Below are 12,803 nucleotides of genomic sequence, written 5' to 3' on the forward strand. Positions count from 1 at the left end.
AAAAGCATCAGTATATCAAGAAGACACAACAATCTTAACTATGAATGCACTCCTTGAATCTCTGTTCAACCACCTTTCCAGTTCTAGCCAATGCAACATGTGTGGAAATGATGTACATTAACTTCCAGGCCGAAGTAGTTATGTGTCTGATATTTCTGCCCTTGTACTCTTCATACCATCTTCTATTTCTATATGATGCTAAAATGACCTTGAAACCACAATATGGAAGTAGCCAGAGTTGCTGAATCACAATATAGAGGAGAACCACCAGATCCATATAAGAGATAGATGTGAGCATCAAACCAACTTCTATTGTGGCAGTGAAGTTTTGGGCTTACTTGGTATAACAGCATTTTCTCCTTAAAAAGGAGGTCAAAAAGGAGCTCAGAAAGTGGAAATGAGTGATCCGTTCATCTACCTATATAGATAGTGGTTTAAGCAATTACTGTATTTTGATTTCTTTAATATTAAAAGGGATAAATATTTTAGTTTAGATTTTCCATGTAATTATTATTACTACTAATTTTTTAAGTAATATTATTCAGTGCTTAAACTATCTTTCTACTTGACTTTTCCACTCTCATCTGCACCTTTCCCTTTTCTATAAAATAGACATGTTAGAAAAGCATAATACCTTATATCTATATTTTATACTTTCAAATGTACATCAGGGGAATAATTAAGTCAGATTCCTATACATGCATAAACATATGTCTCAAGAGCAGTATGTCCCCAAATATATCATCTATATATAAATATTAGTTTCATGAGATATATAACTAAATAATTCTGGAAGAAAGGATTCCTCACTTTAAAAATTCAGCAGGTTTCATTACTATAGGGCTTCTGAGACCCTTTGATTTGCTAATATATGATTTTAAGCTCCAACAGCAAGAGATGTTTTTAAGGTTTTCCCAAACTTACAAGATTATGGATCTTTTATTTTTCATTAAACATCTTGTAGAACTGGTGCTGTTTAAAATAAACCCTGAGATATACTGCTATAATTTTTCATAGCCATGTCAGGTAAGAATATTTCATATTTTGATTCATATTTTTGAGGGACTTTTATAGTTCAACTCTGCCATGCTATTATGTTATCTGTTATTGTGTTATGTGTTATGTTATTGGAGGCCTGACATTAACAAGTGTCATAGGTAATGGCTATACTTCATTAGGGTTTCTTTTTTTAATGTTGTTAGACTTTACGGTATGTGATTTGACTTTAGTATTTCACCATTATTATTAGTCTCAGCATTGGTTTTCTGACTCTGGTTGCTACTTCTTCCTTCTTTTTGCTTCCTTAGTGTAGGTTCACATCATCTCTTGTCTGGACTGTTGCATTTATTGCCAGTTAGTACCTTGCCTGTAATCTTAAACTGCTAATTCACACATAACATTACCCATAGATTGATCTTGATAAAAAATATAATCATGGAAATCCCCTTGTTAAAATCCTATATCTAATTTTCATTGCTTAAATTTGTCTTGTTTAGCACTCAGTGGCCCTTTTAAAGAAGAAACATCTTTCTTCCAAGCTAAGAAACTCTCAATTATCATTTATTTACTTACTTTTTGCAAAGACAAGGTCTCACTATGTTACCCAAGCTGGTCTCCCACTCCAGGCCTCAAGCAACCCTCCCACCTGAGTCTCCCAAAGTGCTGGGATTACTGGTGTGAGCCACCATGCTTGGCCCAGTCATGCATTTAAATATTGCTTCCTTTTGTTATTGTTCAGCTTTCCAGGTAGAATTTCTCTTAGATGCTAGAACTTCTATGTCTATTCCTCTTCATTTCTTCATACCTTTTTTATTGTTATTATTTTACCTACTTGTGTTGCATTTAAGAGATTTCTAGGTTGAATCTTCTGTCTGTAGAACAGTGGTTTAGTAAGTGTGCTTGGAGTCAGTTGTCTTGGGTCAAGTCCAGTGTCTGCCACTTACTAGCCATGTGGCTCTGAATAAGTTTTATAAAGGAGCTGTAGTTCAATTTCCATATCTGTAGAATAGGGATGATAATATTACTGCTTATTTGACTAGTATGAAAAAGAATTAACTAAAATATGCAAATCACTTAGAACAGTATCTGACACATAATAAATGATCCAATATGTGTTATATTATTATTTTTTAGTTCTTGCTTTTCAGCTGTTTCCATTATGTTGTTTTTAACTTCTTCACTATTTACTTTTTTTCATTTTCATTACCATCTGTGCTATTTCTTATTTTATAATGTGATGTCCTCCCTTAACTTTCCATGGAAATTAATTTTACATATCTTCAAATGTAAAACCAGGATCCATTCTGATTACTCTGTTAACTATTTCTTGGGCATAAGGTCTCCATTTAGTCTCTCTTTCATGAGATGTCTTTTCATAGTTGGCTTTTGCCAAATAGTACTCATTTTCATAGCAAAGATTTTCTGTTGGATTTACCCCTCTGTCTGTTTTGGTAGCTTCCTTGTAGTGGCTTCATATTTATTCAGTCACATCTCATCTACTTTTCATGTTTTAGAAATTCCTCCTGATTTCATCCCCATTAGCTGTCCTCTACATTTTTGAGAGTAGCTTGTTTTTTAAGAGAAAGTTTATGACTGGCCTATGCCTACCTCTTCCTAATCTCCTAACATAGACTCCGTTCTCATAAACTATAGGATTTTGAAATAATTTTCCCAGCTGTATCAAAATATCCCTTTTCTCAAGCTTCCTCCTCTACTTAGATGAGCTAGTTCTGAATTTTACTCCCCTAGCTATTTGTAAGTCCAGGTAGCACGTACGTAGGAGTCCACTCTACTAGGCTATGGTTTTCTTTATAAGCCTCTTCCTTGATGGCCCCCTCCCCATCCTTCCCCACTATTTTCTTTATACCTCGGCCTCATCTAATTATTACACTCCTATCAAAGAACCAGTAATATATTATTATCTTTATTTGTCTATGTAAAAATGGAGAACTTTAGTCATAATTTAATCCTTGATTTCTAACCTTCACTTCCCTTCTAAAGAGTCAAATGCAAAGGAGTGTCTTTCAATTTACTGAGCCTGGTGATATTTAAAAGTGCAAACTAGGGAGCTGAAAAAGGTTTAAGTAGTACTATACAAGGAAAGAGGTGGGGGAAGGCAAATCCCAGAGTGGGAAGGAGGCTGAAACTAGACACTGACAGGCTAGAAGAGAGGGACTTTGGAGGAGGAGGGAGGGAAAAGAAAAACAAACAAACAAAAACAAAACACACACAAAAAAAAACCACTGTGAAAGGAGATTAGGGAAGCTCTTTTGTGAGTAGGACGGACAAAGGCAAAAAGAAAAAAAAATGGCTAAAAATTTTTCTGTGCAAAATGGATTTTCAGGTTTCCAAATTTTTGAGTCAGATATATATCAAGATTTGGGTAGGTTGTTTTCGGTTTTTTTTTTGTATTTGCTTTGGCTTGGTTTGGGAGTGTGTGTGTGTGTGCGTGTGTGTGTGTGTAATTTAGAAAGCTAACACTTTGCATACACAATGAATTTTGTAAAATCCTCAGTGGAATCTGGGGCAGCATCCTACGGCCAAACACATTAATATCTTTTTCAGCAAAACATATGTGTATTCACACAAAAAGTTAGGATAAATGAAGAGTGCAAATAGCTTTACATAAGTTCAGATTTGGTTTTGCTGTGAAATGAGTTTCCTATAAATTAATAGAAATCCTTTTGCTTTTAAGAGTTTGTTGGATTTCAGAATGATGACAAAGCAGCGGTCCTATACGGTATATATAACCCTTGCTTTCGCCTCCCTGTCAGACACTCCTGGTCTTGACTGGGCTTATCTGTTTGTCTGTGGTCAAAAGCTGGGTCATTGAGTGGTCTAGAATGACCTGAGCTGAGACAACTTGTATTTTCTTCTTGTGGCCCCTCATCCTCCAGCTAACTAGATCAGGCTATGTAGCAGGATGGCAGCAGGAGTCCAGGAGAGTGAGTGGGGGACACAAAGCTTCTTGGGGGACAGGTTTAAAACTGGCACACAGTCATTTTCAACACATTTTTATGATGTTAAATCAAATTGCCATTCTAGCTCAGATTCAAAGGATGGGGGTATAACCTCTACTTTTTGATGGGATGACCTACAGAATCATACTGCCAGCAATGTGAAAAAATTAAGGCTATTTTTTTTTCAATCGGTCTACTGTCCTATTAAAGTGCTGAGTTTGAACATTAAGTGGGAATGAGTGGAGAACCAACACTATCTATGGAGACTCAGTCACATAGTCATTGGTTGCCTTACCAAAATCAATTTCCCTTCATTCTTTTTTGTAGCAGCACTTGGATTTCCCTTGAGGTAACTGTCTTCCTCTTTTATTTAGCAACTTTGCGGTTTGGAGGAGATTGACTCTATCCTCTGCTCAAAGGCACTAATCAATAAGTCTAATCATTTTCCCCATGCCACAAAGGAAGGAAAAAGTCCTAAGCCAAATCAAATATGGGACTTCCTTAGCCACAGTGGTCTCAGAAATAGTCCAATCAAAATAAAGTTCAAAATGTTGACCACGGTTGAAGGCAAAGGAAGCATGTAGTCCCTGTTTCTGCTTGTAACCACAAGGTAAGTTGGCCTGAGAACAAAGCTGACACAGAGAAGACTCTAAAGAATCACAAAGAAATAGAGTGATAGTCAAGGTTAAGCTGTGCAGAAGTTCTTCTAAATTTTGAGCTTCTTGGTGACTTGAGTCAACAAATCATCAGCTTGAGTTGGCTTTTGTGATAACTATGAAAGCATCCAAGTGTGATGTACTTTCATTTTATCTCACTAGACTCTTTGAGGTAGTACTAGATTTAATTTACACTACTTACCAGTTCCAGTATACTACCTTTATCATTATAAGTGTTTAAGGACTCTATATAATCTGAAACCTATTGTAACATAGCCCTCCAGTATAAATAAAGTAGAAGCAATATTCATAAATTAAAAAACAAAAGGCAGTAAGCACACCCCAATTCACAGGGTTTGGGTGATATTTATAGAATGAAGGTATACATAAATCAATTGATAAATGAAGAACTTAAACCTAAAGTCTTTCATTCCATATAGTTCTCCCATTTTGCTATCATCATAGCTAAAACAAAAGCTATGAATAAATGCCTTTGGTTTAAAACAAAAACAAAGAAACACCAAGGACCAAGAAAAGCCTCTAACCAAAAGGAAGAAAATGTTCCAGAAAGGACAATCCAATCATTTTTTAATGGATAGTGAGTTTTAGAATAAAAGACTAAGAAAAGGAAAATACACTGCAGGAAAATTGAAGAACAGGTTCATGGCAAATATCATCAACATGGCAGTTCCCCAAACAGCATTCTCATTTTATAAAATGTACAAGCAAGCTAAGGCTAATTCTCTAAGTCCTTATTAATGTTTTAATTTCAGTGTTCCTTGGAAAAGGGAATTTGGTTATCTGGCAATGGCTGTTGCGAAAATTAACTAGAACGGATGCTTTGCTAAAAGGAGAATCAAATAGCAATGTGGAGTGTTTAGTTCAGTGAGCCAGAACCAGAGCTCTTTTATATGGTATAAATTCTTTCTTTCTTTGATCTTATGAGAAGTTGAACGTAGTAACGTATGTCTTAACCTGCAAGAAGAAAGCCCTTCCTTTTAAAAATCAAGACAAAGTAACTTTAAGCAGCGATAGAAATGAAGGCTAACTATTGGGAAAAAACACGATAATGAACTATAAAATATGTAATAGAAGAGTCTGTCACCATGCAGAATCAATGTCAAAGTCATATCTACTAAACTATGACATCCTTCTATCAAAAGTAATTTAGAAATAATTAAGTGGATCATTAAAGTATTACTCTATCTGCCCTTCACTGTGAGGGTAGACTGTGTAACTCATTACCAAATTTTCTTAACCCAGCATAGTCCTCATTTCTATTTTTATGCATCTATTAAGATCTTACATATTCCTCATAGTCATAACACATGAGGATATTGCATGCATTTCTTCAAGATTTATGATTAGGATGATAATCATGTTCAGACACTGTCTGAGCAATACCAAGAAAAATGAAATTGCAAAGTTCAAGTGCAAGGCAACTTGATTTGTCCACCCTTTGCCTAGTTATAGTTGGTGATTTTTTTATGATGTTGCAGTCTGCACATTTATTGCTTCACACATTTAGTAAATTTTATTCAGCACATACTCTGGTCAGGCACTATGTTAGATGCTGGGAATTCAAAGACAGAGGAATATATGATTAATTTATCCACTTTCAAGTTTTTTCCCAATGTAGTATAAGCTAGCTTGGAGAAGGAACATTTCCCTTACCTCTTCTGTCTTCCAAAAAGTACCACAGAAGTCCCAGTGTTTTCTTCTACAAGCAATTGTTTATATGTATTACATGTCTTGCAGCTCATTTACCCACCTAAAGTTCCCTTAAATATCTCCCAAACTTAGCCTACTTGTTTGACTGAACCACTTTAAATACTTGGCATTCTCCTGAGTAGAATGTGCTGATGTCTTCTATAAACTGAAAAGTTCTACTTCCTCTGTCTTCTCTCAACAACAGTGAGCAGCCAAGTTCTCTTGGGGCCAGATTAGAAGAAACTACCTTAAAATAAATAGAGATACGAGCATTGGTTTGATTCTCAAGCTAAACCAAAGGGGAAATAGTTGGCACATTTTATCATAGAAATTATAATGAAAGTAAAAAGAGTCCAAAGTAATTCTCCTTCCATCTAGCTATAAATTAATAGTGAAAGACACTATTATAGGCCTTTTGTTCTCATAAATATTTAAAATATCATGATCAGATTTACTTGCTATTTCTCTTTTAATTGAGTTGTGAGAATCCAATTACTGGAGTGGGTTAGCACTTCTGATTATCTCAAGGGGTTTTTCTGCTATCAGCTACCCCCAAAGAAGCTGACTTCCAGTGGTTTGATGATGTGAGATATATGTTGATTTCAAATAAATGCCTATGAAAATGCCTAAGAAAACATCTGAAAAGATGTTTGTATGAATGTGGGTAATATTATTTTTAAAAGAATCCTATTTTCAAGACATGTCCTTTATAAAATCATTTATATTTGGAAATGTATGATCCAGATATATTTGAGTATTATAGTTACGTATCTCAGATCTTCAATTTCTTCTCTCCCACTCTTAAAAATAAATTGAATGTGAAATTTTACTGTTCTCTCTCGAATAACTTAGATGTTGAGGAGCTTTAGTCTTGCTTCAGCACTCCCATATCCTCTGCACATATCTCTGCAATCACATTTACCACACTATTTGTCATTTTTAGTTCTCATCTCCCTCATCAAAATGTGAGCTACTGTAGAGCAAGGAATATGGTTTATTCATCTCAATGCCTTCAGTACCTAGCAGAGTGTGGGACCAAAAAGCCAAGGCATATTGGATAAGAAAGGAAGAAAGAGTGGTGGTGGAAATGGAAGGAAGGAAAGATGAAGGAATATAACAACTATATGTGGAAAACTATTTTAATAAATGTGGCAAGAGATGGTTAGAAACTCTATTGTGAAATCTGCTTGGCAAAATCAATATGTTTGTTAAAAGATTAATATGATATACTTGTCAAAGAGGAGAAAACACTCAGGAATAGAAGACAACTTCAAACATAATACTTTGAGTGGGGCTAACTTTAGTAAACTTTTAAAAAGCATAGGAGCTCAAAAATGCTAATTCAATTAGGAAGCCTCAAAAATAACAATATGATCTTGGATTATAACAACTTGACATCACAATTTATACTTTCTATGGCTATCTAAAACTAATAATCACACATATGATCCAGCAATTCCACTTCTGGGTAATTATCCAAAAATTGGAATCAGGATCTCAAAGAGATATTAGCAATGTTATTACCAATGTTCATTGTAGCACTATTCACAATAGCCAAAATTTGGAAACATCCTAAATGTTCATGAATGGGTGGGTGAACAAGGAAAATGTGGTCTATACATACAACAGACTATTTTTGTCTTTTTTGAGACAGGGTTTTGCTCTGTCACTGATATGGTTTGGCTCTGTGTCCCCATCTGAATCCCATCTCAAATTGTAATCCCCATGCGTTGAGGGAAGGGTCTGGTGGGAGGTAATTGGATCATGGGGGTGGTTCCCCCATGTTGTTTTCATTACAGTGAGTGAGTTGTCATGAGATCTGATGGTTTAAAAGTTTGGCACTTCCCCCTTTGCTCTGTCTCCTGCCACCATGTTAAGACATGCCTTGCTTCTCCTTTGCCTTCCACCATGATTGTAAGTTTCCTGAGGCCTCCCCAGCCATGCAGTACTGTGAGTCAATTAAATCTCTTTTTTTTAAATAAATGACCCAGCCTCAGCTAGTTATTTATAGCAGTGTAAAAATGGACTAATACAGTCACCCAGGTTGGAGTGCAGTGGTATGATCATGGCTCACAGCAGCCTTGAACTCTTGGGCTCAAGCAATCCTCCCACTTCAGCCTTCTGAGTAGCTGAGACTGTAAGTGTGTGCCACCACACCCTGCAATGGACTATTAATCAGCCTTAACAAAAGAAGGAATACTGTAATATGAGACATAATGAAAGAATCTGGACATTCTGCTGGGTGAAATAAGCCAGTCACAGAAGGACAAATACTTCATTATTTCATTAATAAGAGGTGTCTAAAATAATCAAACTCACAGAAGTAGGGAGCAGAATGGTAGTTGACAGGGCCTGGAGAGAGGAGAAAATGGGAGAACTGCTACTCAAGGGACATAATCTCACTTAGGTAAGATAAATAAGTTCAAGAGATCTGCTGCACAACAGTGTCTCTATAGTTAACAATACTGTATTGTATACTTAAGAATGTGTTAAGAAGGTAAATCTCATGTTAGGTACTCTTATCCAAATAATTTTTTTTAAAAAAATAAGAAAAAGGAGTTTCCCTTATAGGAGACTTGAGAGGGAGCTGAGTTTAAAGAGAACTTTCACTTTTGCTCTACATTTTGTTTGAATATTTTGTCCACTCACAAATGCTCAGTCCCTAGTGCAATATCTGGCACATGGCAGTGACGAATAAAGACCTATTCAATAAATAATTAAAAAGAATAGTTACAGGTTTTTCGACTTGACCAAGATGTTGGACCAAGAGGTTGGATCCTATTTTCCTTGAATTAGAGTGAGACTGTTTCTCATTAATAACCAAGAGAATGCAGCAGAAGTGGCACTGAGTGACTTCCAAGGCTAGGTCAAAAATGGCAATGCAGTTGCCATCTTGTTTACTGGAATATCTTGAGCCCTGAGCCTACATGTAACTCTGACTACTCTGAAAGCAATATACTGGAGTGGGTATGTGGAGATGCTCAGTGGACATCCCAGATGATCTCCCAGCAAACACCCTCCATCAACTGTTTGCCGCAGGAGTGAACCATCTGGGACTTTCATTCCATGGATCCTTTATATAAATGTAGCCCAAGTTATGCAGTTGGCCGGTGTATTAGTCTGTTCTCACACTGCTAATAAAGACATACTCGAGACTGGGTAATTTATAAAGGATAGAGGTTTAATGGACTCATAGTTCCACACTTCTGGGGAGACCTCACGATCATGGCAGAAGGCAAAAGAGAAGCAAAGGTATATCTTACATGGTGGCAGACAAGAGAGTTTGTGCAGGGGACCTCCCATTTATAAAACCATCAGACCTCATGAGACTTATAAACTACCATGAGAACAGTATGGGAGACACTGCCTCCATGATTCAATTATCTCCACCTGGCCCTGCTCTTGATACATGGGGATTATTACAATGCAAGGTGAGATTTGGGTGGGGACACAGCCAAACCATATCAGCCAGGATCAATTGTATAAGAGATTTTTTTTTTTTTAAATTGAGACAGAGTCTCACTCTTGTCTCCCAGGCTGGAGTGCAATAGCACGATCTCTGCTCATTGCAACCTTCACCTCCCAGGTTTAAGTGATTCTCCTGCCTCAACCTCCCAAGTAGCTGGGCTTACAGGTGCATGCCACCACACCCAGCTAATTTTTATATTTTTAGTAGAGATGGGGTTTCACCATGTTGGCCAGGCTGGTTTCAAACTCCTGACCTCAGGTGATCCACCCACCTTGGCCTCCCAAGTGCTGGGATTACAGATGTGAGCCACCATGACCGACCCTGTGTGAGGGATTCCAAGCAAAAACTGTCCAGCTGAACCCTTCCTGAATTTATGATCACAAAATGGTAAGCAAAATAAAATAGTTGTTTTTTGAAAATTAATTTATCAAATTAATTTATATTTTATTTGACAAATGGAAAATGACAAATATTTATAGTATGCAATACGACATTTTGAAATATCTTTACATGTGGAATGCCTAAATTAAACTAATCACATATGTATTACCTCACATACGTATCAGTTTCTGTGATGAGAACACTTCAAATCCACTCTACTTAGTGATTTTCAGGTGTTACACAAATTTTATGGGAGACTATTGTTTTGAACTAGCCTCCTGCATTAGACACCAGCAGACTAGACTACCTGTGCTAAGTGCCATGTGATCAAAATGAACTTTGAAATGGGCCAGTTTTCAAAACAAACAAAATAAAACAAAATCCAAACAGGAGATTCCAGTCAACTGCGGTCAATGTAACTAGTGAGTTTCCTCTATTTTAACCCTATGAGTAAAGTAAGTTTGAAATGACCAATCTGTTTTTTGTTCCCAGGTTCTCATTTCTTCAGCCTTTTCTGTCTATAAAGCCAAACTCTTCTGCTCAGCTCATCGAAACACTCTTTCTGTTTTATAGAGCAAGATGTTGCTCAGTGCTAGAATCACAAATAAAAGCCAATTAGATCTTTAAAGATGTGGTAATTTTGTGTTTTGTCAGTTTTTGGTGACCATGACTAGACCCAAAGAACACTGCATATGATTCCTGAGGCTCCTCGAGGAATGTGAGAGGCACCACTGTCCCCTTTGAAGGTCCTTTGTCTTCCTCATGGAACCCCAAAAGCTGGACTCTGCTCTTTTTGCATTGAGCCATTGATCATTTTGGCTTTTGAATCCAAGGTTAGTTTGTGCTATGAGAGAGCACATGACCCTTTGGAGTTTTGTGTGACTGAGTCACTGGAAAGAGCTATGGTTTTTCAGGTATCTGACTGTGGTTGCAGTCGGTGGCTGTTACTGCATGAGGTGTACAGCTCTCGCTTTCAGAAATGCTCAGGAATTTGGGCTTATTCTTCTTTGTTACTTCCTGCATGCATAGGTAGGGGAAAATAGTTCACTAAGTTGATCAAGAGCAATTTCAGCGCCAAAGCCACAATTTAACTGGTGGGCATGGATTGGGCACCTAAAAGCTGCTTAGAGTGCATACTACCTAAAAATAAGATTGCCATCCTGGGATGAGCTGGATTATGGAATGGGTTAGTTTTAACACTAGGTTATCTGTCATCCTCGAGAAGATGTCTGTGCAATGAAGGAAACTTGTGAAAGTATTACACAACTTAACCTAATGATGTTTTCCTCCTTAAGCTTTTATCTTGGCTCCAAGAGACTCAAAATCAATGTAAAAATGGTATGCTTTTTTTTTCCTTCTTAAATTATAAATTTATTTATTTATTTTTCTAGTCTAATTTTTTTTCCATAAGATATTGGGGTACAGGAGGTATTTGGCTACATGAGTAAGTTCTTTAGTGGTGATATGTGAAATTTTGGTGCACCTATCACCCAAGCAGTATATATTGCACCATATTTGTAGTCCTTTATCCCTTGCCCCTCTCTCACTCTTCCCCCCAAGTCCCCAAATTTCATTGTATCGTTCTTATGCCTTTGTGTCCTCATAGCTTAGATCCCACCTATCAGTGAGAACATATGATGTTTGGTTTTCCATTCCTGAGTTCCTTCACTTAGAATAATAGTCTCCAATCTCATCCAGGTCACTGCAAATGCCATTCATTCATTCCTTTTCATGGCTGCATAGTATTCCACTGTACAGGGATTCTTAATTTCTAAAACACCAAGTATTCCAACTTCTGGCTGTACCTGACGTTACATGTATAAGTATTAGGCCCTGGAAGGTACAAATACTTACAAAAATGGCATCCTAAAGATAATTTAAAATTATGATGGTCTTATTTGGAATGTTCAGATGAACAGTGTTGTATCATCTTCTCAAGTGTCCTTGAGAAGCACGCTTAAAAATGAGTGCTCCTAGCCAGGCTCAGTGGCTCACGCCTGTAATCCCAGCACTTTGGGAGGCTGAGGTGGGTGGATCACTTGAGGTCAGTAGTTCGAGACCAGCCTGGCCAACATGGTGAAACCCCGTCTCTACTAAAAATACAAAAATTAGCCAGGCATGGTGGCAGGTGCCTGTAATCCCAACTACTTGGGAGACTGAGGCAGAAGAATCACTTGAACCCAGGAGGTGAAGGTTGCAGTAAGCCAAGATCGCACCACTGCATTCCAGCCTGGGTGACAGAGTGAGACTCTGTCTTAAAAAAAAAAAAAAAAAAAAAAGAGGGCTCCCAAATTAGACCCACCCAAGAATACTGATTAATGTGTAGAAGTTTCTAAAAGGTTGTCATTTTTTTCTTTAAAAATCTCCTTATGAGAAGCAAATAAAAAGCATAAGCAACTCATTGATAATGAACACTAAATCTGCCAACCTTTTCATTTATTTACTATCTTACCTTACAGGCAAAAGGAAAGCTAGATGAAATGTTAATAAAAGTTAGGCCCTCAGATTAAGCAGTTTGCTTCTTCTTCAGTGCTATCCATTCTGAGTCCAGGCATAGAAAATGCTTTGTCTGCCCTATTCACTAATGGGCTGTGCTCTATACTTAATCTAGTTAAGGAACAGAAACTA

The sequence above is a fragment of the Pan troglodytes genome, chromosome 7 (assembly GCF_028858775.2).
Source record: "Pan troglodytes isolate AG18354 chromosome 7, NHGRI_mPanTro3-v2.0_pri, whole genome shotgun sequence".
Taxonomy (NCBI): domain Eukaryota; kingdom Metazoa; phylum Chordata; class Mammalia; order Primates; family Hominidae; genus Pan; species Pan troglodytes.